This window comes from Brassica napus, chromosome C9 (assembly GCF_020379485.1).
Source record: "Brassica napus cultivar Da-Ae chromosome C9, Da-Ae, whole genome shotgun sequence".
NCBI lineage: Eukaryota > Viridiplantae > Streptophyta > Magnoliopsida > Brassicales > Brassicaceae > Brassica > Brassica napus.
The window spans coordinates 15,200,897-15,207,205 of NC_063452.1; the positions used below are offsets into that span (position 1 = coordinate 15,200,897).

General features: G+C 36.4%; 1 long non-coding RNA gene across 1 annotated transcript; it reads left to right on the forward strand.

Annotated features, from left to right (window-relative positions):
• Nucleotides 1–1,772, forward strand: LOC106392363. Its single transcript, XR_001278770.3, has 4 exons — nt 1–579; nt 653–731; nt 817–884; nt 1,164–1,772. It is a non-coding gene; the product is annotated as an uncharacterized LOC106392363 (long non-coding RNA).
• Nucleotides 1,773–6,309: the final 4,537 nt, after the last annotated feature.

Here is a 6,309-nt window from a genome sequence, read left to right on the forward strand (position 1 = left end):
GACTCAACACAACACAACTCTCCACATCCCCTCGACTATAAATATCTATGATATCCTCTTCTTTTCTGGCATCGTTTGCTTTCTTTATACAAGAGGTTTCATCAACACCTTCCCGAAATCGTGATTTAGAGTTCGTCAATATTTTTCCCGACCAAGGAATCTTACACTCTCTGCAAGGAGGAGAAAGCTAAGAAATTCAAGGGCAAGATCGTCAAGCCTCATGCCATGTTCTTCTTTCTTCCAATTGTCTTAGCTCCTTGATTACCGATCTAGAGTTGGGTAGATCTCTCCTCCTTGATTTTTTTTGTTATAGTTATATGACGGGGATGTGTATGTTTAACAGATAATTCTTGATTTATATTACTCCTTGATTTTTTTGCCGAGCTGATTATGATGAACTCAAGGACTCATACTGAAAGGAGACGCGGATACATACAATCCCTTATCGAAACTCTATACTGCTTATACAGTTATTGTCAGACTGTTTTGCAATTGACATGATTCAATTATTCAAAAGGTTTTCACTGCTGCTCGATGCTCAGAAGTCAGAACAAATGGAATTGCATACGAGTTTATTAGGTTGCACTACTGCTTAATTTTCCCTTAATACACTGCATACGGGTTTGCTTATTCCTGCCTTGCGACTTTATAGGTACAAATTAATTAAAGAGGTTGGTGATGGAACATTGGTCCTGTTTTGCTTAGCTATCAATAAGCACACATGTGAAGTTGTAAGTTGATTTCTTTGAGAACTATCTATGCCTGTTTAATGCTTTGTGCTTGGTTTCCTTACCAATTGAAGTTTTCTACGTGCAGGTTGCAATTACAAAATGAAAAAGAACTACTACTCATGGGACAAATGTATTAACCTGAGATAAGTGAAGGTAGTGAATTGCCTTTGTTATAAGCTGTGAATAAACTGAATCAATAAACTTTGATAAACGAAATTGTTATACTTTGGTTCTTTTATAATATAACTTAGATGATTTTTAATGGATTTGTCACAATAAGCCTAGTATAGAAAATGGCGTTTGCCTATCATACTTATCTGTCTCATATGTCAATATTTAAACCACTACTTCATGTTTATTTGAATATATATGGTTGACTCTCATGACAATTTTTTTTTTTTTTTGAAACACTCATGACAATCTTATTTACAGTCAATGATTCCTGGAGAAATTTTTGAGATGGCAAGATTGATATAAGACTGATCCAGAGAATGATTGTTCATGTTGAAGAAATAAAAACGGCCGAGGAAAAAGATGCTGAAGGAAGAGAGCAAACAAAATATTGAAACAAAACTTAATTAGAAACATGGAAGAGAAGAGAATAAGAGAAGATAAACGACCGGCGGCGATTTTAAATCTCTGGTTTCGTTCAGTGGCCGGTCTAACGATGTCACGCAAATGAGAAAATGGAGATTGTGTTCTGAATCTTTGGCTGTGTTTAGTATGAGGATTCAAGAAGAAGAATGGTGAAGGCGTGGAAGAAAAGCTGACATGACCATAGTGTTTCTTCCGACGATGACACCATGTCTTCTCAAGATCCTAAACCCAAGAAGATCGACCAACTCTGGCCAGAAATAATGTTTACCTTTTCTTTGAACTTTAATGAAAATTTTCCTTTCATTCTGAATTTGACAGGAAAAAAAAATAGTTTTGGTAGTCACCCTTTTTGCAAACGACATATCATGCTCTGTATTGGACGCTGAGATTTTGGTAAAATATGGAACATGTCCTCCTAAATAATACTAAGAATCTAATTTATCTGTTGTCCTTCTCACAAATAATTTACCTTCTCGGGTTGTTTTGGGCTACACAACAGTTCAATGGGATAGTGCTATCTACGAACGAGAAAGTAACTGAGACTGAAAAGGAGGACAAGAGGACTACTTTTCTAAAGATTAAGCTGAACTGACTGTGGAAGCTGGAAACCGAATTGAAATAATATATTTCTTACTCTGAATAACTCAGATAGAAACTGAGAAGAAAATCGTTTAAAAAAACGGACATTGAGTCGAGATACAATATATTTCCTTAACTCTGAATATTCGTTCCGTAGTGAGACTGAACTGTACGAATATCAAGTCTCAGGATACAACCATGGTAGACGATTCATGCTTCACTCGTGAATGCCCTAACGAACTAATATCTACGAAACACTCTCTAAACTTACGCTTTAGAGTTTTGATGGTATTTTTGCTGTGAAAAATTTGAGAAATAAATGAGGAGATGTGATATTTAAAGAGAAGGAGAATACCCACTTTCCGCAACAACTGATGCACGTGGACGAGAATATCGCGAAGATCGAGGAAAGTTGAGTTGCAAAACTTATTCCTCAAGACACCCTCTTCTCGTTTAAAAATATCTTGAACAAATAGATAAAATGCGTGTCGTTTTGAGACAAATTTCACGTCGTTTAGAAATGAATTGCATGTTGTTATTAAAAATAAAAAAAGAACTTAAATTGGTCCAAAAAGAATCTTATTGGACCGAGAGACCTTCTACAAAGACCAAGCCCACGCTGAGCCGGTCGGACGGCGGCGGCGGCGCGCACGTGGGGAGATTTCCTCTCTCCTTGAGCTGTTTAAACACTCATAACCCATGTTCGAAAACGCGGCCGCCTAGCCGTCTAGGCGGCCGCCTAGACGCTGTTCGGAGGTTGACCGCAACGATTATGTCCAAATCGGTATATCCAGGCGTTGATCCGCGTAAGACCTCCTAATTTTCGCGCTGACCGCCTAATTTCCACCTAATTCCGCGTTGACTGCCTAAGTTTTTTTTTTCCTCGTCTGTGTAAATTAAAACACGGTTGATTATTTTTTACTCATTATTGACAGATTTTGTGTAATTATTCATTACTAAATAATTACAATTAGCTATCAAACCCAAAACAAACACATACATACTACATTTAGGATTTTTTCAATACCAAACCCACCAGTTACGAATCAAAAAGAGACGGTTTAAAATTATATATAAAAAATTATATAATTATGTATAAGAACTTGTATCGTCATATTTAAAATTAGCTAAATATATTAAATTATATTTAAAACTAGGCTTCGCGTAATCCCTGAGTACTTCCCAATTTTTCGATAATTCGCTAGTCTCGGAGTTACCGCCCGACTAGCGCCTAGCGCAGTTCCGAACATGGCTCATAACACATCAGCATATATATCGCTCATCTCCTCTCCACTTCCCCGATCGGAAAAGTGGGATGTTATTAAATTTCATTCATTAAAGCCAACCGGGCTTTTGCCATGTGATCCGAAGACCCCTTTGTATTCACATATTTTCCTATTATTAATTTGGCCATTAGGCTATAATACTAGGCCCAGCACTGATTTCGTTGCAAGGTGTACTAGATTACTCTTAAAATCTAACTGCAGTTTTCCTCGTTAAATAATTGTTACATGAAAAATTATATATTCATATAAATGTATCCTATCTTTTTTTCCATTGTCGGACATCTATATAAATTTTTGTTGTCAAAAAAATATATAAAAAAAATTCTTTCAACTAACAGAACTTAAAAAAGTTAGGAGAAAGATTGTACATCCACTAATCAAATAACTTTTTATCTATAACTTCAGTTATTTACTATGTTAGACTCTTCACTCTATTTTAGGTAAACTGCAACTGAATATTTTTAACAAATTGAGATTAGCTGAAAATCTTACTGATTTGTGGTATAACTATGCTTTTCTACGTGAATTTAAATATAAACAAAAACTCCTTATACTCAACCAATGATTTGGCTTCTGCTCTCTAAAAGTCTATAATAAGTAATTTATATTTTCTTTTTAATTTATTGTATGACGATTATTTTATATCACTGTGGCATATTTCAGATTTTGAAATTATTTATTCTACATTTATCTCATTTTTATTATTGTAACTCATTAGTGTTGTGTTTGTTTCATTAAAGAAATACAAAAAAATTATTAGCTAGAGTTTTCTATGTTTAAGGTAAATTTTCTAAATTTTTTTTATTATTTATTTATCAACCTATAAAAAAAATCTAGATTTTATTATATGTTAATTTTGTTTGGTTTTCCATGAATTTCATATTAAATTCCCTGAACTTTAATTTCGTGTCTCGAAAAAGAATGGAAGTCCATGAGTTATATTCTCAGTTTTCATTAGTCACCAGTAGGTAGACATGAGACGGATCGGGTATCCGGGCAATTTTAAGGTATCCGGATCTGGATCCTTATCCAGCGGATCCGTAATTTTACTATTCTTATTCGGATCCGGAGTTCTCAGATATCCGGGTGTCGGATATCATTCTAAAAATTGTAATATCCGGCGGATATCCGGATCCGGATTTGGATCCTTAAAATAAATAAAAAATAATATTAATATATAAAAAATATTAAAAATAATTTAAAAATAAAAAAATATATAATGTTTTTAATTATTTCTATGTATAATATTACAAAATTTACATAAAATTTATATATACTATTATAAAAATAAAAATATATTAAATAAATTAATTTTTATATATAGATATTACTATTTTTGAAATAGTTATTAATAAAACTTACGGATCCGGATATCCGGACTAAAAGATTAAAATATCCGGATCCGGATCCGGCTTTGACGGATCCAACATTTTACTATCCGGATCCGGATTCGGCCCCTCCGGATATCCGGATTTTCGGATCGGATCCGGATCGAATCTCGGATCGAATCCGGATCTCGGATAAAAGTCTCAGGCCTACTAGTAGGTGACTAGCACTAACGTTAAACAATCAACATTAACCAGAAAAAATAGTAACTCTGATTCTCAAATGACTTTGTTAAAATTAGAAAAAAATATCATATAGAGTTCAAGAGAATGTAACAAATATATTATTTATAAAAATAATTACAATTACCTTTTTCTTAATTAATGGAAAATAATTATACAATGTTACACAACTGAAGTTCAAAAAGATAAGTTTTGGGTACTCTTACGTTTTCTACTTCTATATATTTTTGGGAAATTGTCACTAATACCACTAGCCTAATACCACATTTCATATATGCATTAACAAACTTTACCACTAAAATTTTAATAGACAAAATACCATTATACCCCTAACTAATTACACCTAAAACTATAATTTTCTTCTCCAATATTTTTTTCAAATCTCAGATCCAAATTTAACGACGACAACTATGAGTTCTCCGGTCAGATCCGACGACGCTGACGAGTTCTCCGGCCAGATCCGACGATGATGACGAGTTCTCCGGCCAGATCTGACAACGACGACGAGTTATCCGGATAGATCCGACGATGCTGACGAGTTCTTCGGCCAGATCCGACGACGCTGATTAGTTCTCCTGCCAGATCTGACTACGACGATGAGTTCTCCGGCCAGATCCGACGATGCTGATGAGTTCTTCGGCCAGATACGACGATCACCATCGATTTTCCGGCCATCATTGTTAGCTTCTCTCACATAGATCGTCTTGTTCGTTTGAGATCTGGGAAGGAAAACAAAGATTTTCTCATGAAGTTTTTAAATCTCAAATTTATAAAACCTTATAAATATTTATTGATGAAGAACATAAAGCTTATGTATTATCTTTTTTGATATATGTTGTTGATCCTTCCTGCTTTGAGCATTTTTGTGTTGAATATTTTTGAGTATCCTTGTCATGTCCCCGATCCAAGATAGGATCGTCCGGACGGACTGTGGCGCGAGGCAATGCACTGATCGGGTCATCTGGCCTTGAGACAAGCGTGCCATGGTCCAAATTGATGGTTAATGATGTCAGACAGCTGAGACTTAACCTGGATACGATGGAGACAAGTTGTTTAGAGCTGGATGAGTGATCCGGTAGCTGGACGAGGTCCGGGTCAAGCTCAATCAGCTCAAGAGAGTGTGGTATCAGCTCACTCAGTGTTGTTCAGCTCACGGGAGCTGATGGACTAGCTCACTCAGATGGGGACAGTTGGCAATCAGCTCACCTCAGCTTGGCGGAGTGTTCCGGTCCGGACCAGTGTGGTCGGGTACGAGCGGTTACCGAGCCGTCCCGATGGTCCGTGTGGGACGAAGAGTCAAGGTGCGATCTTGGCTGAACCAGGCAATGAGACAAAGGCCTGGGGGAGTTGGTTTCCGTGTGGGAACTGCCAGGGGAGCAGTTGGGGCGGTTATGGGAGCGGTTCTGAGCGGTTTTGGGCGAAAAGGTACAAGGGGACAAGTGGCATCTCCTTGGCCAATCCTTTGGAACCGATTCGGCCTTGGGCAGTTACGGACAGTTAAAGTCCGACTTCCTCCTATAAATACCTGTCTCTGGAAGTCGAATTCAT